This window comes from Antennarius striatus, chromosome 20, assembly GCF_040054535.1.
Source record: "Antennarius striatus isolate MH-2024 chromosome 20, ASM4005453v1, whole genome shotgun sequence".
NCBI lineage: Eukaryota > Metazoa > Chordata > Actinopteri > Lophiiformes > Antennariidae > Antennarius > Antennarius striatus.
Genome location: NC_090795.1, coordinates 18,794,156 through 18,817,912, shown reverse-complemented (window position 1 = coordinate 18,817,912; position 23,757 = coordinate 18,794,156). Strand labels below are relative to the sequence as shown.

General features: G+C 45.4%; 1 protein-coding gene across 4 annotated transcripts in view; it reads right to left on the bottom strand.

Moving 5' to 3' along the window:
* Nucleotides 1-23,757, bottom strand: part of znf438 (zinc finger protein 438) — a 62,695-nt gene that overhangs the window by 37,924 nt on the left and 1,014 nt on the right. The gene's annotated exons all lie outside the window — the stretch shown is intronic.

The window sequence follows — 23,757 nt, the reverse complement described above, 5'->3', positions numbered from 1 at the left end:
AAAGTGGTCTCTTTTCACAAACACCGCCTCAAACAAACCGTGGATGGGAAAACACGCTTTCCCACAGCCTGACATCAACTCAACGGAATGCGAAGAAAGAATACTTTCCCATCGCAGCGCTCCCTGCCCCTCCAGTCCCCATATCTCTCACCCCCTGTGAGAGCTTCTATCCTTAAAAACAGGAGGTTCGCCCACTCGTTCACCTGGGACGGCTCTTGGATGGCGGAGGCAAGCTGGAAGGTTATAGGAGCCTGGGAATGTTTAACATGAAGAAAGCAATCAGAACGGAGCTGCTGCCCTGGGATTAGACAGGAAGCAGAGAGAGTAACCCCTTCCTGCCTGACGGGAAGAGAGGAGGAAGTGATTTGAGTTAGGTTACAAATATCTGCTGTGTTCTGACAGGGTGACTACTGTCCATAGCAGGAATGTGTGCTTTCTAGGGCCCACAGTTCAAATGTGGCACAAGAGTGGCTCCTAAAGAAGTTAGTGGCCTCCGACCCAACACCAACGCCGCTCCGATGTCCTCACCACGGAATCAAGCCGTCTGTCAGCACAGACCGGCTGGGAGCAAAGAGGAAATATTCTGGCAGGGCAGTGGAATTGGATGAGACAGCTCAGGAAACGGGGGTTTTGCTGTGAACCCTAAGAACACTTTTCATGAAGGAAGTGAGTAAGTGGCCTGTTGCCGTGTATCATGTGACTGAGTCTGTCAAAACACGTGATTGGTCAACTCACACATAAGTGACTGTAACTGACATTCGCCAGGAAGCTAATTTATGAAACCTGATGTTAAGGAGAAACAGTTTTCTCTGACGGGGAGTGTTCTGGTCATGTAGGGGGGGGTGACCAGGTGTCTGACAGCAGAGCAGCTGGATTACTACTGACGCATTGTGTACTGGTCACTATTCATTTTACACATAAAAACACAAGCTGTACAGAAGACTGTCCAGGTGTAAATACAGGTGAATAGAACAGAAACATGTCTTCCAATCAGGGAGAAGTGACCGCTGTTGGATGGATGGAGGTTCCACCGCCACACTGAAGATCTCTGCTTAGAACTAAGATGACAGCCCCTAACTGGATGAAAAATCTGGATATTAACCCTTTAGAATTGCACTAACCTGAGCGACTGCTCAGCTGTAGCTTCATGAGGTAACTTTAAGGTAGACAGTGTCATAAAGAACTTTTCACCCTGAGCTCTGAGTCTGACTACCGATCACTAGAAACAACCTTCCACACTGGAACCCAAGACAATTGAACTGTTTGATGATGTTTCATGTTTCTAATATTACCAACATTAAACATGTCTTTGCCGCACGTTTCCCATGTTTCCTATCAGCTCCAGCTGCCCTACAGCAGCCTGCAGGCCCAGACAGGTTCTGTCGTTACAAATCCACTGCATTCTGGTGATGCCATAAGAGTAATAACAACATTATAACGTTATTAAACCCGTATGAAAACTTGTAATGGTTGTGTAACCACACAATTAATCTCAGAATTTAACGCGAAAACCTGCTTCGAACATCATCTAACAAGTTGATGTCAGTATGTGACAGGTCACATGGTCCACGTTCCTCATGGGACGATTGTTTCAAGTCGAGAAAACCACAGCATTCCACCACAGCAAGTACAGCTCAGGTCCCACCAGCACTGTTTGTGCGAAGCGCTAAGCTAACATTGAGGACCTTTAATTTCACCTACAGGTACGCAAACTGAATTTCAGAGGGGCTGATATACAGTAAGAACTCATATATGTCGAGATTTTAACAGGCAAAAAGCATAAATCCCCCTACAAAGATGTCGACCCTTGTGGAAATCAACAATGACGTCATCATAAAAATGACAACATTAAGATTTGATCTGCGAGACAGGAAAGGTCACAGCATCATTAGGATTTATCCTCTAGAGGCCGTGAATATGAGAACTAATCCGCATCGCTGAGACAATCAAATCAACTGTTACCTGCTGTAAAATACACCAGACGCAGCTCAAAAGACACAGAACTAAAATATCAGCTCAGCAGCTGACGTTCATTTCATAACAGCACCAACCAGTACAGAACATCTGAGCTGATCCCAGCCATAAACTACATGAACTCCTGGTAACACAGTTATCCTGTTCATCAGCTGTTTGTTCATCTACCAGAGGAAGGAGATAACAATATGGTGTCGTTTACAGGCCATGTGACCACCATGGAAAGATCAAAATGTGTCCTTGGAGTGACATTATTTATTGAAATAAATTCACTCAAGCTAAAATATGTATAGCGAATGCATTATGAGCAGTGCTTCTGATGGAGAGAGGGGCTTTAACTCAGCGTAACATCAGCTTGCTCTTCTCAACAGATGCCCCTGGTGTGACACTCAGGGGATAACGGAGCAGGACGAGCTCTGAACACTTTCATTCACCGTTCCTGAAAGGAGAGGATTTCCTGTATGAAGAGAGACAATGTTCTCTGAGCTGTGATTCTAATCTTAATTACTTCGTTAATTACCTGGGGTTCGTTGGGAGTAGTTTTACCCTAACCAAAGTCCCTGCATTGCTGCGGGGGCTCCTTGGAAACCCCCCAGAGCCTTGCTTTCCATTTTAGAGCACCAATCCAGCATTTGTGAAGCTGATTTTCTGCCTTTGCTGAAGTTGGCTTGTTTTTCCTCAATTGTCAGCAAACCACACAGACTTGTGTCTCAGTAGTTCCACTGGCCGAGAAAAGTGGATCAGACCAGCCCCAGCCCCCCCTTCCTGGACTTGCATCACATGAAAGCATTCCACAGTTGTATGTTAATTGTTTTCCAGCAGGGGAACCCCCAGCAAACGTCCTGCATGCTCCTCTCCCCGTGTGATGCACACGGTTCCCTCTGCAGATGGATGCAGCTTCTAGCTGATCACCACAGAGCCACAGAGAAGGACTGAGCGGGACCTTCGTGACTTCTGAGGGGCTGAGGAACAGGGACGCTTCCACGTTCTTGTTAACTCACTGCAGGACGGCGACACTCATTAAGGCAGGTCAACATTTGTCTTGTACTTTGTGCTGATATAGAGAAAGGCCGGGCAGGTCTTGTGCACAGGTGCACAGGTGTCTTGGTTTCAGAAAAGAATGAGAGAATAGCAGCTGACAGAGGAAAGGTGAGGTGAGGCCCAGCTGAAGCAGCTGCTCGCCATTACCCACAACCCACCCACATCTGGCAGGAAACAAGCAATCATTTAGTCATGACAGGTACATGAACCACTGCTATCTCTGCTTCCAAATCCGCCAAATCATGGATTACACCAGCTTTCAATAAGCCTCATGCCTGTTGAGTATCTGACATCCACTCAGTTTCGCAGGAAGCAAATGTATATTTTCCTGGATTGAACGTGTGTAAGAAATGCTTTACTTTCAACAGAGAAAGACCCATCAGATGGAATGGACAAAGCATCTCTGTGGTCACCTCCGAGGCAGAAGAACAACAGCTTAGCATGTCCGAAAGGATCTGAGTGTTGCTTCAAAACTGTCTGTCTGTCTGTCTGTCCATTGGTCTATCTGTCTATTTACCTGAGTTCAAATCAACCCATAAAGACAAACATGGCTGAACAGAAATACAAAAGCAATACATTCGCTGCAAGTGACAGACCTGTTGTTCATAGTCAACCCAGTCTTAAAACTAACGGCTACATCCTCGTAGGTCGATGTTGTCAATCAGACAAACAGCTCAGTCTCAGTGGTGTGCATGGCCTAAAACTCTGATGTCAAAGACTCTCTCTGCTGGGTAAATATATAGCATGTCCTCGTCTCCCATCCAAAATATTCCATAAATGATGCTTCTTGAATACCAACCTTATCTAAAATTCACATGGCAGATGAGACTGTGCCAAGGCAGCCAGATAGAATGCCCACATATAGACTGGACTTGTCAGCTCTGTTTTGTCAGTGACAGCCTTCAGGGCCCTTCGGCTGAGAAGCCGTTGCTCCTTCTACAAACACCACAGTTCTCCAGCCCAGATGTCTCATTACTGTAAAACAAGCAGAGATGAGCGACATACAAGGCACTGGCCCACAACGCTGCCTCCTCTCAATTAGACAGGATTAGCCAGCCTGAGCGGGACTTCCTTTGTGCGATATGCTACCTTGCATCACACAGAACAGCCATATGCCAGCCCAAAATGAATTACAGAGGAGTTGAAAGCTTGGCAACGGCTGGAAGGGAGTTATGGCTCCACTAGGGAGCACAACAGGCAGTAAAGCAGGGGGGTGCTGTACAGTCTGTCAAAGGGCAGGGCCAGACACACATGTGTACACCCTCCCTGACTGTCTTATTTACAAATGCTGCCTTTCACAGATCCTGAGGTGATCAAGAAGTCCGTGATATTTTTGCTGTGTGATGCTTTGGCTAAGTAAACTGAACTACCCCATCGAATCTGAAGACATACTGGGGGAAGAGGGTCCAGTAGAAACGCTGACAGGTCTAAGAATATAGTGGTGTATGGCTTGACAGGAGTGTTTCCTCTTCATAACACTACATAACCATAAATCTATATGGTTCACTAATCACCAGTAAGCCTGTGATGTAAGAGTTGGGCTGGATGAGGAGCTAAAAATGCCTCTGGAAAGACGAAAACACCAGCAAGGCCAAAGTACGCAGCCTGTGTGCTGCAGTTTCCTTCTAGGGTTACTGTTACAAACTCAACACGCCAGTCATTCGTTCAGTCATACAGGCAAAACCTGAGATACAAGTCGTGCTTCAGGACACCACCACGTGATGGCGGATGGATACGACATCAGTGAGACCGGATCTCGTTCTTTACCACGTGATGGCGGATGGATACGACATCAGTGAGACCGGATCTCGTTCTTTACCACGTGATGGTGGATGGATACATGAGTGAGACCGGATCTCGTTCTTTACCACGTGATGGTGGATGGATACGTGAGTGAGACCGCATCTCGTTCTTTACCACGTGATGGCGGATGGATACGACATCAGTGAGACCGCATCTCATTCTTTACCACGTGATGGTCGATGGATACATGAGTGAGACCGGATCTCGTTCTTTACCACGTGATGGCAGATGGATACGACATCAGTGAGACCGCATCTCGTTCTTTACCAAGTGATGGCAGATGGATACGACATCAGTGAGACTGCATCTCGTTCCTTACCACGTGTTGGCGGATGGGTACGACATCAACGAGGCCGCATCTCGTTCTTTACCGCGTGTTGGCGGATGGGTACGACATCAGTGAGACCGGATCTCTTTCTTCACCGGGTGTTGGTGAATGGATACAACATCAGTGAGACTGGATCTCGTTCTTTACCACGTGTTGGCGGATGGATACGACATCAGTAAGACCGCATCTCTTTCTTCACCACGTGTTGGTGGATGGATACAACATCAGTGAGACCGGATGTCTTTCTCGTTGGTGGAGTAAAGACGTAGCTCGTGTGTTGTGCTGACTTTTGTGATTCTTTTCATTGTTTATCATTGTTTTTGGAACTTAAATAGAATTTATTATACACAGGTAAAGTCTGCGTGTCTATTTATTTGTGTCTTTTTCACCGGGCCAGAAAAGGATTAAAATGATTGTCGTGATTTTAAATAGGGAATGTTGTTTGACTTACAAGCTCAGTCTTGGAACGTATTAAACTTGTATCATGAAGTACTACCGTAGATACTACTGTAGGTACTGCTGTACTAGAATAGTGAAATTACATCCTTGAAACTACCTCTAACTCAACTCCCCTGTTTGCTCATCTGCAAGACTTTCCAGCAGGTCTGTGCCATAACTGGAGCGCCTCCCCTGACCAGGGGCGTCTGTGGTTGAACCATGCTAGTCCGCAGGTCCGGAGAGGCAGGCAGGCTCCACTGTGCCTGACATGGCGCACCCTGACTGGGGAACCACTGAGTAATGGCAGGGTAACTTGATCCAAGGTTGGGAGACTTACAGCAACCCTGATGCTGAAAAAATAGCTGTGGGACAGAGAGGAGACGCACAAATGTGTGTAAAGACAGATGACCAGGAGGAGGAGAGGCCGGGGAGATGGTGGGTGGGACGAGACAAACCAGCAGAACACAGCAGCCCAACAACAGGAGGAAACATCTCCTGTTACCCCACCGCTGGGGCAATAGGGCCGGCAGAGGAAGGACGAGGCATGAGCCGGTCTGACACGCAATAAGACAATACACACACACCAGGGCAGACCCCCCCCCCAGTGTCTATTTGATCAAACATTTATATAAGACACACAAACTAATGTGTAATTCCAGGTTTCCTGACAGCACCAGATATGAGCCAAGAGAATTTACAAGTAACAAGACTATGTGCTTCAGCCAGAAAGAAATATGAACCGTACAATTATTCTTTTAAATGGCACACACTGATTTGACAACCTCTGACATTCCTATGTGATCACCTGGATGCTAACACAGGATGCTAACACAGGATGCTAATCCAGTAACACAGGAGCCCTGCTTACGAACACACCTTCATTCAGTGAACATTTGTTCATGTTTACATGGAAAGTAATTAACTCGGTAATTAATGCAGTCATCTTTAAAAAATGGACTGTTTACATCCCATGGACTGTTCTCAGGGTTCATAACGTATGCTAGTGAATACTTATAGAAATGCCACACCAAAACAGTGAACCGTTATCTGTTCATTCAACTTAGCATTAATTCTGATGGAGTCTGAGTATCTTTTTGCTAGATAAAAATATGTTTTTTTGAATAATTTATGTGAGTTTTTAAATTTTTTAATAACAAGTTTGGGTCTTTTTTGTGGAATACTGGAATGGATTAAAATAATTATTTTAAATAAGGAAATGTTTGAATTACAAGTTCAGCGACAGAACGGATTAAACTCATCAGAATCAGAATCAGAATCAGCTTTATTGGCCATCGTTTGTAAAAAGCAGACGAGGAATTTGTTTCCGGCAGGTGGTGTCTCAAACTGTTCATTCATAACTTAACTATTCTAAATACTTAAATATTATAAATAACTATACTAAATACAAAATGTAGGATGCAAAATGCAGTAGGTGGGGGGGGGGACACGATGTACAGGTGCTGAGTGCATGTTGCAGGGATTTGGAGACAAATAGTTAACATTTATTGTTGAAGTGTCTTATGGCTTCGGGGAAGAAACTGTTTTTAAGCCTGGTTGTTTTTGAGAGGAGGGCTCTGTAGCGCCTCCCAGAGGGTAGCCTTTTAAATAGACGGTGTCCAGGGTGTGTTGGGTCTGAGATGATCTTCCCTGCCCGACTCCTAATTCTTGAGGAGTACAGCTTTTGGAGGGAGGGCAGGGAGGTCCCAGTGAACTTCTCAGCAGACCTGATTGTCCTTTGTAGTCGTGTCCTGTCCCTTTGGGTGGCAGCACCGAACCAGACTGTGATGGAGGAACACAGAACCGATTCAATGACTGCCGTGTAGAACAGGACCAACAGCTCCTGTGGCAGACCGTGCTTCCTTAGCTGCCTGAGAAAGTACATCCTCTGCTGGGCCTTCTTGAGGATGCAGCTGATGTGGAGAGACCACTTCAGGTCCCTGGAAACAGTAGTCCCCAGGAACTTGAAGCTCTCCACAGAGTCCACAGGGCTGTTTGCAATGGTGAGGGGGAGCAGAGGGGAGGGTGACTTCCTAAAGTCCACTGTCATCTCCACAGTCTTGAGCGTGTTCAGCTCCAGGTTGTTACGACTACACCAGTCCACTAGCTGTCTCACCTCCTGTCGGTATGCAGACTCACCCCCGTCCTGGATGAGTCCAATGACAGTTGTGTCATCTGCAAACTTCAGGAGTTTGACGGCTGGGTGCGTGGATGTGCAGTCGTTGGTGTAGATGGAGAAGAGCAGCGGAGAGAGGACGCAACCCTGGGGGGCACCGGTGCTGACTGTCTGAGTGTCTGAGGTGATCGCCCCCAGCCTCACCTGCTGTGTCCTGTCTGTCAGGAAGCTGGTGATCCACTGACACATGACAGAGGGGACTGTGAGCTGGTGAAGTTTGGAGGATAGCAGCTCAGGGATGATGGTGTTGAACGCCGAGCTGAAGTCAACGAACAGGATCCGTGCATATGTCCCTGGGTGGTCGAGATGATCCAGGATGAAATGCAGTCCCATGTTGACTGCATCATCCACTGACCTGTTTGCCCGATAGGCAAACTGCAGGGGGTCCAGCAGGGGTCCTGTGATGTCCTTCAGGTGGCTCAACACGAGGCGTTCAAGGGACTTCATGACCACAGATGTCAGAGCGACAGGCCGGAAGTCATTTAGTCCTGTGGTGGAGGGTTTCTTGGGGACCGGGATGATGGTGGAGCGCTTGAAGCAGGAGGGTACCTCACACAGTTGGAGGGATCTGTTGAAGATCTGTGTGAAGACTGGAGCCAGCTGGTCCGCACAGACCTTGAGGCAGGAGGGGGAGACACCATCAGGGCCTGGCGCCTTCCTGATCTTTTGTCTGTGGAACTGCTGACTCACCTCCTGGACGGTCACACTGAGGGGGGTTGGGGGTGGTGTGGGCTGGGGGTGTGAAGGGGATGGGATTGTGGAGGGGAGGGGGGTTGGAGGTGGGGCAGGCAGGGGGTTTGAAGGGGGTGGGGTGCAGACAGTGTTTGCTGAGGGTAGTGGAGGTGTGAATGGCGGTGTGATATGGGCTGTAGGTAGTGGAATGGGGGTGGTGGGTGTGAAGGCCTTTTCGAACCTACAATAGAATCTGTTGAGGTCGTCAGCCAGGTTCTTGTTGGCCTCAGCAGGGGGGGACGGGCGTCTGTAGCCGGTGATGTCCTGCAGACCTCTCCACACCGACGAAGGGTTGGTGGCTGAAAGGTTTCCTCTCAGCTTATCAGAGTAACTCCTCTTAGCTACTCTGATCTCCTTAGTCAGTGTGTTCCTGGTCTGCCGGTACAGAGCCCTATCCCCAGATCTGTAGGCCTCCTCCTTAGCCAAGCGCAGTTGTCTCAGCTTGGCTGTGAACCATGGCTTGTTGTTGCTGTATGTGCGGAAGGTCTTGGTTGGCACACACAGGTCCTCACAGAAGCTAATGTAGGCTGTCACAGTGTCCGTGTAATCATCCAGGTTGTCCGTAGCAGCTTGAAAAACACTCCAGTCGGTGCAGTCAAAACATTCCTGTAGTTCCTGCTTTGCCTCGTTGGTCCATTTCTTCACCGTTTTCACCACAGGCCGAGATGTTCTCAGTCTCTGCCTGTAGGCTGGGATGAGGTGGACGAGGCAGTGATCAGAGTTTCCCAAAGCTGCGCGGGGGACCGAGCGATAAGCGTCCCTAGTTACCGTGTAGCAGTGATCCAGCGTGTTGTTGTCCCTCGTCGGACAGGTCACATGCTGCCTGTATTTAGGGAGCTCGTTGTTTAGTTTCGCTCTGTTGAAGTCCCCCAGGATGATTAAAAATGAGTCCGGGTGTTTCCTTTCAATGTCCGTGATTTTTTCCGCTAATGTATGGAGTGCAGCATCCACATTAGCTTGCGGTGGAATGTAAACACCGACGAACACGAAAGAGGAGAACTCCCGCGGGGAATAAAAGGGCTTGCAGTTGATGCAGAATGTCTCAATGTTCGGTCCACAGAACCTGCTGAGCACTGTGACATCCTTACACCAACCTTCGTTGATGTAGAAACATATTCCACCACCCTTGGTTTTCCCCGACCGCTCCTTGACGCGGTCCGCTCTGTGAAGTTGGAAGTCCGGCAGATGCAGAGCGCCGTCAGGGATCGATTCACTGAGCCAAGTTTCAGTGAAACACAGGGCAGCGGAACGTGCAAAGTCCATATTTTTCCCGCAGAGGAGGTGCAGCTCGTCCAGTTTATTGGGTAGTGAGCGGAGGTTAGCCAGATGTATTGATGGCAGCGGGGTCCTGAATCCCTGCTGGCGGAGTCTCACCAGCACGCCAGCTCTCTTACCCCGACGTCTGCGTGGCCGCAGCCCATAAAGGGCCGCAGCTCCGCCGATCAAGATCTCCGCAAAACTGCTCGGATCTGACGCAAACTGCGGAATAAAATTACCGGGTAAGAACTGTCTGATGGCCAGCAGTTCCTCAGAGGAGTAGGTGATGGGATAGCACTCAGAAAAAGACGCGAAGGTCGACAAAAAACACAAAATAAAGTAGAACAAGAGAGAGCTCCGTGCCGAGGCGTCCATCCGCGGCGCCATCGTGCATGGTATATCTTTATCACATCTCTCTCTATCATATATATTTATCATATCATATCTTTATGTTCTACTTTATATGATTATACAGTAAACAGACCTTTATTTGGATGCAGCTTTATTTTACTATCCAGTTAAATAGCAAATGGGCTGTAATTATTAAGTGTTTTATGACACAAGTCAAATATTAATTTGGTGATGGCACAGGCTCATCAGGACAGATTAGTAAGCACACAGTGGGCTTCATCTAGACGAGGACACTTCAACAACCAAACGTGTGACGACAGGATGATTGTGTTACCTCTATACCAACAGCCCCATAGAGACCAGAGACATTTAAGGAAATACCCCGTCACACAAAAAAACCCCTCTATAAAAATAGAAGCGCCCCACAATAACTTAGCAGAGCTAAGCCACCAAGCCATGTTTGTAATGAATACAAAGCGTGTTTCACACCACACGCATGAAGTCTCTTCTGTTGATGGCTGCTGCTGGTGAAGGTCTCGCTCATGGGCAACAAGCACATGTATTCTACCAGGAGTCTGAACTCTATTTAAAAACAGTCTGACTCAAAACTGCTGATGTTTCATAAATATGTTATTACACTTTAGTAAGATGACAGGTCAGATCACTACCAGTCAGTTACCATAGCAGTTTCTATACAGGTCAAACGCTGCTGTTCCACACACTCAGACTAGAAGTGGAACACAGCCTGGAACACGTTAATGCTCTAAGGAGCAGCTTAATATAATAATACACCTTAGCCGCCTACAGCATACACATCTTTTAAAAGTCAGCACATGTAATTTTCATTAACTTGGAAACCAAAGTCCAGCAAGACCAACAATTTAGCAGAGAAAGAAATGTTCACCAGAATATAACAACCACATCCTCTCCTTTCCATCCACAATATGGTCACCATTCATTATTCAGACTGGAGATGCACTTTCCTTGTTCTTCAACACTCTACTCATCACGTCTTTGGGCAGCACTTAACAGACAGGATACATATCAGCTGTTTAGAATTCAAGACAACATCAATGGTTTTATTCAATTAGACTGAATAGGCTGATGGATTATCTGGGTGGATTTTTAGAAGCTGAAGTTTTCTCCCTCAATGAATCCACTGCTGAATTGGTCCACTTACTCATTTTTAGAGGAAGGCTGCCTTTTAATTCTGTATTGTGCAGACTATACTCCCATCATAATGTAGAAATGCTATTATTGAAAAAGTAGGCCAAGCCTCAGAGCCAAATTCAGCTCATGAAAACACAATCACTTTCTGCAGACCTGGATGAACACTTGGCTGCACTATCAAGCCACTAATGCAACATTTCAAGAAGATTTGGGAGCAATCTTCCCTTTTTCTGTCATTACCTACTATTTAGACTGCTGCTTCAAAGTCTGGCTATAACTGGCACCTGAAAAAAAAACTGCTGTGAGTGCTATGGTAACACGATCTTGGTTACGATTGAGCGGAAATGTTATACAACTATCTAAGTTTCCTCTGCGTCCTTCCACCCTCCTCATCCAGCCACATGTGAAACCACACCAGGACTGCCTACCAGCCAAAGTAAACTCTACCGTCACGCTGGCATGTTTACACTGGATGCCAGGTTTACATGTTGACCCTTCACTCATATGCTGGTGATAAATGACATCTCATGGTGTAACTCGTCCTTCACAATCATGGTATGTGATCAACCTTAGCGCGCCAGACGTTCCCCAAGGAGAGCTACGAGATAAGAGGTAGCTGCTGTCATACTGTGTGTGTGTGTGTGTGTGTGTGTGTGTGTGTGTGTGTGCGTGTGTGTGTGCGTGTGCGTGTGTGTGCGTATGTGTGTGTGTGTGTGTGCATGTGTACGTGTGTGTGTGTGTGTGTAAGAGGGGAGGGTATTCGTCACACTGACTCATCTGTAGCGGACTGAGCGACTCTGAGTCTGCAAAACAAGACTCCAGAAAATGTGTACGCCAACCACTTTCCTGAGTGCTGCTCCGAAATCAACAATAAATGGAAATGCAACGTAATTTAGTAGATGCACTTGAGCCGTAGGTAACGCTGATTTATGTGAATGAGATTAGCTTAAGAACTGGCTGTGTCATATATCCCAGCTAATACTTAAAGTCAGCGATCTTCAATTAAAACGACATGGAGGTAGGCAGGTCGGCCCTCTCTCCTTTTGAGGTCCAACAGCCACAAACACAAGCTTGCAATTTCTGTGCAGACACAAAAAAAAATCTATTTAAAATGTTATTATACAGGAACACTTCATTAGAAAAACAATAATTTTGTCCTTAAATTATCTTGTCTTTGCTTTGCAATTTTATAGAGGTCATTTAGGTGTGACGTAGCTTCATTACCCGTTTCTACGTCACACAGCCCTAAACACAGAGGAATGTGTCTGGCATTAAGATGCTTCTGTTGAGCCAAGAACATTTTAAATTACAAAATAGCACCCTGTGACTCCTAAGGTGTGCTAGGTGCACTCTGAACAGCAGAGCTCAGACTCCCGCAGGTGTCTCACTAGTGTCCACACGTGGCATCACAGTGACACTGAATCCCATCAGAGCTTCAGGTGGGCACAACAACATTCAAACTTTCTGTGGAGTCACATCAGGAGTTTGTCAAATATTCATATTGGTGACTCAACAGTTGTAAGACAGAAGCGTCTGTACTAAGTTGTCCACATCGTGCCTGTTTCATATTTTCCTGTTCTAATGAACAGATTTGTCTCTCGGTCTATGCGGTGACCCCTTCCATGGATGGACTGTAGGCCAGTCTGCTCTAACCTGCACCAGGTCTCCCAAGACCAACACCAAGCAGCCAGTTGAGCCATTTTATAGCACTGACAGCCCAAAGGGTCAGTTCAGCCCAATTATTAGACATTTACCGTTGACATTTCATCACCTGACAACAATGGTAAAAACATTTGTATATATTTTATATTGATTAACTTACTGTTTTATTACTCAAATAATTGATTTATTATTTAGTCCGTAACTCGGCAATGAACAGCAGCAGACACCCAGTCACAGTGAGGTCCTGACTGATACGGCTCAGGGTGGAGACTTAAATCCAATGTATTACCTATTATGATTATGATTAAGTATAAAGGATGAAGGATGAGCCACTATATGGAGTTTTGTTGGGAATGTTGAAGTGGTACAAAATGTGTGCTGATTTGATCTGTTGTCCATCATCAGCATAATACACTCAACAAAAATATAAATGCAACACTTTTGCTTTTGCTCCCATTTTTCATGAGATGGACTTAAAGATCTATAATTCATTCCAGATACACTATATTACCATTTCTCTCAAACATTGTTCACAAATCTGTCTAAATGTGTGATAGTGAGCACTTCTGCTTTGCTGAGACAATCCACCCCACCTCACAGGTGTGCCACGTCAAGATGCTGATCTGACATCATGATTAGTGCACAATTGTATCTGATACTGCCCACAATAAAAGGCCACCCTGAAACGTGTAGTTTTTTGTTTGTTTTTTTGTTTTATTGGGGGTCTGGGGACTCAGAAACAATCAGAATCTGGTGTGACCACCATTTGCCTCATGCAGTGCAACACATCTTCTTCACACAGAGTTTATCAGATTGTCAGTTGTGCCCTGTGGAATGTTGGTCCACTCCTCTCCAATGGCTGTACGAAGTTGCTGGATATTAGTGGGAACTGGTACACGCTGTCGTATACGCCGGTCAACACATCCCAAGCATGCTCAATGGGTCTGGGCTTGCACTAGGAAGTCGTGTGACTAAGCCACCGTGGCTCCTTGTAAAAGAATTGAGTAACAAAAAGCCACATTCTGTGTCCAAGACAGCGGCGCAGCACGCTGACAACCAATGCTTGTCGCATGGGGGGGGGGGTAGGGGGAATACGCCCCCACAGGCGGGTATGGGGGGCCTATTTTTTAGAAAATGTTTTCCTGCATTCTGCAGGCAACATCTTCTGTTCAGTTTACCTACAAAAATCCACTAAAGCCAACAGTTGAAGCTGAACTCTCTTTATTTCTGTCCTACTTTATGCAGGAATGAATGAGAGATTCAACCATTGAAAACTTAATTCACTCTGTGAAGATACAGTCAGACTAAATATTACTCAGTGTTTACTGTTAGTTTTACTGAGACTAGAAGACAATTTAACTTTGACCACCACCAACACCATTGGTATGACATAGTTTAGTTTAGTTTATTTTACTTTTTTAATTCAATAACATGATTTTTCATTTCAATTTAAAAAGGCATATAAAACATCAAGTGAGGTGAAAACACATTTACATCATCGCTGGTTATTCCTGCTGGTCAGAGGGAACAAAAGTCTAAGACTACAAACAAGTATTGATAATATCTTTCATCAACCTTCTGATCGGTCTGTCTCCACCCTCCCCCCCCTCAGCATTCACCATTTGTTTATTAATGAGCACTTCAACACAAACTCTACTAGAAAACACTGGATTCTTTTGATCGATGGTCCTCTCCTTGTCATACACCAATTCAGGGGTTTAGCTTGTAAAAAAAGAATCTTTTTGTTTTTCACTGGACGAGAGGAGGTCATGACCCGAGTGCATATTTAATTATCGGGAGCGTTCGGGGCACTTCGGTTATTTCCGTCGGTATGCGGAAATAGCGGCGCTAGCGAGCGGCGCTAGTGGAAATAGAGGCGCTAGCGGGCGAAAAAGTTTTACGTTTTAGCCTTTTTTCCGTAAAAATAAGAACGCCACTGTGGCTACACAGTCTAAAGATGTTGTAGCCAATCTGGAATTTACTTCGCCTATGGCGACGTGGCGAATGGCTAGCGCAAGCTCAATGGGTGACGTGTCCGATGAGTATGCTGGCCATGCAAGAACTGGGACATTTTCAGCTTCCAAGAATTGTGTACAGATCCTTCAACATGGGGACGGCATCATCTTGCTGGAACATGAGGTGATGTTCATGGATGTATGGAACAACAATGGGCCTCAGGATCTCATCACTGTATCTCTGTGCATTCAGAATTCCATCAATGAAATGCACCTGTGTTCTTCGTCCATAACAGACGCCTGCCCATACCATAACCCCACCACCACCATGGGCCACTCCATCCACAACACTGACATCAGCAAAGCACTCACCCACACGACGCCACACACGCTGTGTGCCATCTGCCCTGAACAATGTAAACCCAGATTCATCCATGAAGAGAACACCTCTCTAACGTGCCAGACGCCATCGAATGTGAGCATTTGCCCACTCAAGTCTGTTACGGCGACGATCTGGAGTCAGGTTAAGACCCCGATGAGGACGACCAGCATGCAGTTGAGCTTCCCTGAGACGGTTTCTGACAGTTTGTGCAGAAATTGTTTGGTTATGCAAACCAATTGTTTCAGCAGCTGTCTGAGTGGCTGGTCTCAGGCGACCTTGGAGGTGAACCTGCTGGATGTGGAGGTCCTGGGCTGGTGTGGTTACACGTGGTCTGCGGTTGTGAGGCTGGTTGGATGTACAGCCATATTCTCTGAAACGTCTTTGGAGACGGCTGACGGTGGAGAAATGAACATTCAATGCATAAACAACAGATCTGGTTGACATTCCTGCTGTCAGCATGCCAACTGCACGCTCCCTCAATGCTTGTGGCATCTGTGGCATTTTGCTGTGAGACAAACCTGCACATTTCAGGGTGGACTTTTATTGTGGGCAGAATAAGGTACACCTGTGCACTAACCATGATGTCAGATCAGCATCTTGACGTGGCACACCTGTGAGGTGGGATGGATTATCTCAGCAAAGCAGAAGTGCTCACTATCACACATTTAGACAGATTTGTGAACAACGTTTGTGAGCAATAGTAATATAGTGTATCTGGAATGAATTATAGATCTTTAAGTCCATCTCATGAAAAATGGGAGCAAAAACAAAAGTGTTGCGTTTATATTTTTGTTGAGTGTATATGAGCTCCAAAGAGGAGGTGCAACAGTGAAAGACTTTTACGCCAAAGCTCCAGCTAGTTCCATCCTGCTTCAAAGCGGTGATGTATTGTCAGTGTTCGTCCGTTAGCCTGTTCGTTTGTCCACCAAATATCTTCACAACCGTTGCAGACCAAAGCTAGTGCTTTGATCAATGACAGTAGGTCAGAGCACTAGCTTTTATCTTTGACCTATGTAAGTAGATCAGGGTTAAATTTTCAATTCAGGGGTGTCGCGGGATGTTGCAGTCTCTGACTGCATTGGTTCTTGTTTTTTATTTATAAGAGTCACAGCGAATGCTGTCAGAGACACAAAAAACAGACTCCTTGAGAAAAGTACTGAACCCCCACTGCTCAGACGAAACAGAGCATCATTTTTGTATTGGGAACCTCGTTGTAGACATGTCCTGGTATCGTCTGAAATTAATCTGATAAGGTTTAAAATGCAGGACCTACACATCAACTGGATATATCATAATTTAACCAAACAAGTCCTTACTAATAATACAGGATCTGACTGCATCACAGGTCTGTAAACCCACTTGTACTACCTTAGTGTATCTGCTTGTGGTAGCAAAAAGTACAGGTAGTCCTCAACATACAAACACAATTGGTTCGGAGAGGTTGTTCATAAGCTGAGTTGATCATAAGTCGTTACTAAATTTCGACTTATAATCACCATCTGAGGTCATTTAAATGTCATTACTACTCTAAATAAGAAAGTACTATTTCCTAAGACTCAGCAGAAACAATTACAGGATGAAAAAACAACACATAATAAAATAAAATACAGGTACAGGTCATTTTGAGTTAAGTGTATGCCCACTTTCAAAAAAACAATACACGGAAAAATAATAATTAAGTTTACGTCATTTCTCTCAACTTTTCGTCTGTCTGACACAAATGTTGGATTCTTAAAATCACAAGAAAAACATTAAAATCACATAATAACATTTTAAATAAGAATAAAAACATCTAATAACACCTTGCAATATGTACGCATAGTTCCAATATCTACTGTTAAGCATCACTCGTGATTCACATGATTGCTTTGGATTCAGATCAGTTCACGGTAAACTTTTGTTCCTTATAATTTAATCCTTGAGGAGAAGAAGAAAAAACTTCAAGGAACTCTGCACCAGTATTTTAAGGGCATCCAACAACCAGAGTCACTGTTGACATTGAGATGAACAGACATCTACATTTGTGATGTAAACCACCAAATTGAATTTATGTATTGGTAAATTTAAAAAATGTTCCTGTATTTGTTTCATACCCTTAAAAAGACTTTGTTTTACATTTCATTTACAATTAAAGTGTTTGCAACATATGGCAAACATCAACAAATTGTACTCATAAATTTAGTGAAAGTTGATTCAACGTGTCGTTGTTTGACTTCACGTTGTGTCTCCTTGAAACAATTAATGACGTAGGTTGAGGTATCGGTATGAAGCATGAGTGGAGGAAGAGGAAGAGGAAGAGGAGGAGTTATTGTGGTCAGAGCCAGAGTTGTCATCAGAGAGATGGTCACCACTACCACTATCTTCACTAGTCTTTGCTTTATTATGATAACCAGTAAAGTATCCAAGGTAGGAAGCCTGACGCTCTGAGATGCTAACAGAGACAACAACAAACAACAAGAGGGGAGACGAGTGTTGGAGCTGCATGAACGCAGCGGTGCTGCTCGAAGGGGGTTGTGGCAGGAAGGGGAACTGCAGTAGGCAGATATGGTGGGGCGCAATTGTTCGTATCTACCAATGCTCGTAAGTCGAATGTTCGTATCTTGAGGACTGCCTTCAAATGTTTATTTCCCACAATCAGTTCTCCATAATCTGTCCATCTAGAACAGCAGACTGCACAGCAAGTCGCAGTACGGAGCCACTGGTCACCATTGTTTTAGATTGGAGAAGAAATTCTACAGTGTAACATTAGCCTGAGTTTACAAAATGTCAGCAATCTGTCAATAGTTACCCTAAAACCCACCAGTGGAAACAAATGTGACTGCCTCTTACAGGTGTGTGAGCTGAATCTCACCTCAGGGACCATCGCCTGTCTCCAGCTGACAGTAACAGAAGCTATAATATGATCACTGTGTCTACATCAGAGCTTCAGTAGCCACAGCCACATTAGATGGTGGCAACAAGCCAGCGCATGACTCTGACTTTTGATCTCCCTGTGGAGAAGTGCAAGAAATATTTTAGGAAATACAGAAATAGAATTTATTTTCCTACATGCATCACAAACTGTTCTTGAGGTATTTGTGGAGTGCTCTCCGATAGGTTCTTTATCCTGATACTGATACGTGAACTTAAGCTGGTAGCTGTCCCTGAGTTCTGATCTCTTAGCAGCGCTCACTGTCCACATTAACAAGCTGTAACTCACAATAGGGGCTACAATAAATGATTATTGTCATTAAGCTTACCATTATTTTCCATCCAGAACCAAAGTCAAGTTTAAAATGTCCAATGTCCAAATTCTTGACTTACACTTTAAAATGAAGAGTCCTAATTTGTATAAATGACATACAAATGTTTAAATTAAGGAACCTGTGATAAGTAAATCTGGAAAATTATCCAAAAATGATCAATCAATAACAAAACAGTTTATACTGTCAATAAATTCATTGTCATCTGCTTTACAAAACCGCTCCTAAAAAGCATTCATATGACATTATATGCATCAATGCATGTGACTCTCTAAGAACAGAGGTCACTGTCATTGTTATGCTATGATTCAAACGATCATAATGTGTCTCCTTGATAAGCACACGTCAAGTGGTTACGTTGTGAGTGTGTTCGCCGTTGGGCTGGAGCCTATCCTGCCTAACCTGGGGCATGAGGCCGGGTACGCCCTAACATCGCCACCTTATCACAGAAAGACAGCCAGCATTCTACGGGTGTTCCTAGAGTCACTAATCGACCTGTGTTACATGTTTGCTGTGGTGAAAGGAAGTTGGGAAGCCCACGCAGACAGGAAGAGAACATGTCAGCTCCACACAGGTTGGTGTTAGAACTCAGGACCTTCTTGCTATGAGGCAAAACTACCCAACCTCTACCCAATGCACCACCCAGCAGAAAAACAATACATAAAAACAACACAACCTCATCAACATTTGGACTACACCACCATGAAAAGAGTGCATCTGCAGCCCTACGGGGGGCACAACCCAGAGCCAACGGTGGGCCGGTCCCAAACCTGGGTAAATTCAGATGGTTGTGGCAAGAAGGGTATCCAGCATTAAAAACTTTGCCAAACAAATATGAACGCTAATCTAAAAAGACGAGATGCTGTGGCGACCCCTAACAACAAGAAAAAATGAAGGTCTTGACCAGGTCATGTCTAGTTTTTACACCCAGTCCCGGTGAATCATCTGACAGTGTTGTATAAATACACCTCCAATAGCATTTCATGTCCGATCACCAAAGCCTGACCTCATCTACATCAGCTGAGCTGTGAATTACTTCTGAAATGGTGAAAGAAGATTTGGTTACTTTAAACTTAATGGGTTTGTGTGTTTACTCTGTTAAAATCTAAATTCAGCCTCTACTTGTGCAGCAGGTTGATAACTGAATTAAAGTCTAGAGCGTCTGCGCGGCTTGAGCTGAGCTGTTGTTAACACTAGTGGTGTTAGCAGAGGATGTTCACTAGTGGTGTTAGCAGAGGATGTTCACTAGAGCCAGCATAAGATGTTCACTAGAGCCAGCAGAGGATGTTCACTAGAGCCAGCAGTGGATGTTCACTAGAGCCAGCAGTGGATGTTCACTAGTGGTGTTAGCAGAGGATGTTCACTAGTGGTGTTAGCAGAGGATGTTCACTAGAGCCAGCAGTGGATGTTCACTAGAGCCAGCAGTGGATGTTCACTAGTGGTGTTAGCAGAGGATGTTCACTAGAGCCAGCAGTGGATGTTCACTAGTGGTGTTAGCAGAGGATGTTCACTAGAGCCATCAGTGGATGTTCACTAGTGGTGTTAGCAGGGGATGTTCACAAGAGCCAGCAGAGGATGTTCACTAGAGCCAGCAGAGGATGTTCACTAGAGCCAGCAGATGATGTTCACTAGTGGCGTTAGCAGAGGATGTTCACTAGTAGTGTTAGCAGAGGATGTTCACTAGAGCCAGCAGAGGATGTTAACTAGAGCCAGCAGAGGATGTTCACTAGAGCCAGCAGAGAATGTTCACTAGTGGTGTTAGCAGAGGATGTTCACTAGAGCCAGCAGAGAATGTTCACTAGTGGTGTTAGCAGAGGATGTTCACTAGAGCCAGCAGAGGATGTTCACTAGTGGTGTTAGCAGAGGATGTTCACTAGAGCCAGCAGAGAATGTTCACTAGTGGTGTTAGCAGAGGATGTTAACTAGAGCCAGCAGAGGATGTTAACTAGAGCCAGCAGAGGATGTTAACTAGAGCCAGCAGAGGATGTTCACTAGAGCCAGCAGAGAATGTTCACTAGTGGTGTTAGCAGAGGATGTTAACTAGAGCCAGCAGAGGATGTTAACTAGAGCCAGCAGAGGATGTTCACTAGTGGTGTTAGCAGAGGATGTTCACTAGAGCCAGCAGAAAATGTTCACTAGAGCCAGCAGAGGATGTTCACTAGAGCCAGCAGTGGATGTTCACTAGTGGTGTTAGCAGAGGATGTTCACTAGAGCCATCAGAGGATGTTCACTAGTGGTGTTAGCAGAGGATGTTCACTAGAGCCATCAGAGGGTGTTCACTAGAGCCAGCAGTGGATGTTCACTAGTGGTGTTAGCAGGGGATGTTCACAAGAGCCAGCAGAGGATGTTCACTAGAGCCAGCAGATGATGTTCACTAGTGGCGTTAGCAGATGATGTTCACTAGTAGTGTTAGCAGAGGATGTTCACTAGAGCCAGCAGAGAATGTTCACTAGAGCCTGCAGAGGATGTTCACTAGAGCCAGCAGAGGATGTTCACTAGTAGTGTTAGCAGAGGATGTTCACTAGAGCCAGCAGAGGATGTTCACTAGTGGTGTTAGCAGAGGATGTTCATTAGAGCCAGCAGAGAATGTTCACTAGTGGTGTTAGCAGAGGATGTTCACTAGAGCCAGCAGTGGATGTTCACTAGTGGTGTTAGCAGAAGATGTTCACTAGAGCCATCAGAGGATGTTCACTAGAGCCAGCAGTGGATGTTCACTAGTGGTGTTAGCAGAGGATGTTCACTAGAGCCAGCAGTGGATGTTCACTAGTGGTGTTAGCAGGGGATGTTCACAAGAGCCAGCAGAGGATGTTCACTAGAGCCAGCAGAGGATGTTCACTAGAGCCAGCAGATGATGTTCACTAGTGGCGTTAGCAGAGGATGTTCACTAGTAGTGTTAGCAGAGGATGTTCACTAGAGCCAGCAGAGAATGTTCACTAGAGCCAGCAGAGGATGTTCACTAGAGCCAGCAGATGATGTTCACTAGTGGCGTTAGCAGAGGATGTTCACTAGTAGTGTTAGCAGAGGATCTTCACTAGAGCCAGCAGAGAATGTTCACTAGAGCCTGCAGAGGATGTTCACTAGAGCCAGCAGAGGATTTTCACTAGTGGTGTTAGCAGAGGATGTTCACTAGAGCCAGCAGAGGATGTTAACTAGAGCCAGCAGAGGATGTTAACTAGAGCCAGCAGAGGATGTTCACTAGAGCCAGCAGAGGATGTTCACTAGAGCCAGCAGTGGATGTTCACTAGTGGTGTTAGCAGAGGATGTTCACTAGAGCCATCAGAGGATGTTCACTAGAGCCAGCAGTGGATGTTCACTAGTGGTGTTAGCAGAGGATGTTCACTAGAGCCAGCAGTGGATGTTCACTAGTGGTGTTAGCAGAGGATGTTAACTAGAGCCAGCAGAGGATGTTCACTAGAGTCACAGCTAAAGCCAGAGAACAGAACCACAACCGTCCAGACCTCCGATATCCAGTATGTGACACGTCAGTCAGCACACACACACACGAGACACCACTGCTGACTGTAACACTGTTGTGTGTCTGGCAGTAACGCTGTTGTGTGTCTGACAGTAACACTGTTGTGTGTCTGACAGTAACACTGTTGTGTGTCTGACAGTAACACTGTTGTGTGTCTGACTGTAAAGCTGTTGTGTGTCTGGCAGTAACGCTGTTGTGTTCCTGACAGTAACACTGTAGTGTGTCTGACTAACACTGTTGTGTGTCTGACTGTAACACTGTTGTGTGTCTTGCACTGTTGTGTGTCTGACTGCAACACTGCTGTGTGTCTGGCAGTAACGCTGTTGTGTGTCTGACGGTAACACTGTTGTGTGTGTACCACTGTTGTGTGTGTACCACTGTTGTGTGTGTAACACTGTTGTGTGTGTAACACTGTTGTGTGTGTAACACTGTTGTGTGTCTGACGGTAACACTGTTGTGTGTGACTGTAACACATTGTTGTGTGTGTGACAGTAACGCTGTTGTGTGTCTGACTGCAACACTGTTGTGTCTCTAGCACTGTTGTGTGTGTACCACTGTTGTGTGTGTAACACTGTTGTGTGTGTAACACTGTTGTGTGTCTGACAGTAACACTGTAGTGTGTCTGACTGTAACACTGTTGTGTGTCTGACTGTAACACTGTTGTTTGTCTGACAGTAACACTGTTGTGTGTCTGACTGTAACACTGTTGTTTGTCTGACAGTAACACTGTTGTGTGTCTGACTGTAACACTGTTGTGTGACAGTAACACTGTTGTGTGTCTGACTGTAACACTGTTGTGGGTCTGACAGTAACACTGTTGTGTGACAGTAACACTGTTGTGTGTCTGACTGTAACACTGTTGTGTGACAGTAACACTGTTGTGTGTCTGACTGTAACACTGTTGTGTGTCTGACAGTAACACTGTTGTGTGTGTGTGACAGTAACACTGTTGTGTGTGTGACAGTAACACTGTTGTGTGTCTGATTGTAACACTGTTGTGTGTCTGACTGTAACACTGTTGTGTGACAGTAACATTGTTGTGTGTCTGACTGTAACACTGTTGTGGGTCTGACAGTAACACTGTTGTGTGACAGTAACACTGTTGTGTGTCTGACAGTAACACTGTTGTGTGACAGTAACACTGTTGTGTGTCTGACTGTAACACTGTTGTGGGTCTGACAGTAACACTGTTGTGTGACAGTAACAGTGTTGTGTGTCTGACAGTAACACTGTTGTGTGACAGTAACACTGTTGTGTCTGACAGTAACACTGTTGTGTGTGTGTGACAGTAACACTGTTGTGTGTGTGACAGTAACACTGTTGCGTGTCTGACTGTAACACTGTTGTGTGTCTGACTGTAACACTGTTGTGTGACAGTAACACTGTTGTGTGTCTGACTGTAACACTGTTGTGTGTCTGACAGTAACACTGTTGTGTGTCTGACTGTAACACTGTTGTGTGTCTGACTGTAACACTGTTGTGTGTCTGACAGTAACACTGTAGTGTGTCTGACTGTAACACTGTTGTGTGTCTGACTGTAACACTGTTGTGTGACAGTAACACTGTTGTGTGTCTGACTGTAACACTGTTGTGGGTCTGACAGTAACACTGTTGTGTGACAGTAACACTGTTGTGTGTCTGACTGTAACACTGTTGTGTGACAGTAACACTGTTGTGTGTCTGACTGTAACACTGTTGTGGGTCTGACAGTAACACTGTTGTGTGTGTGTGACAGTAACACTGTTGTGTGTGTGACAGTAACACTGTTGTGTGT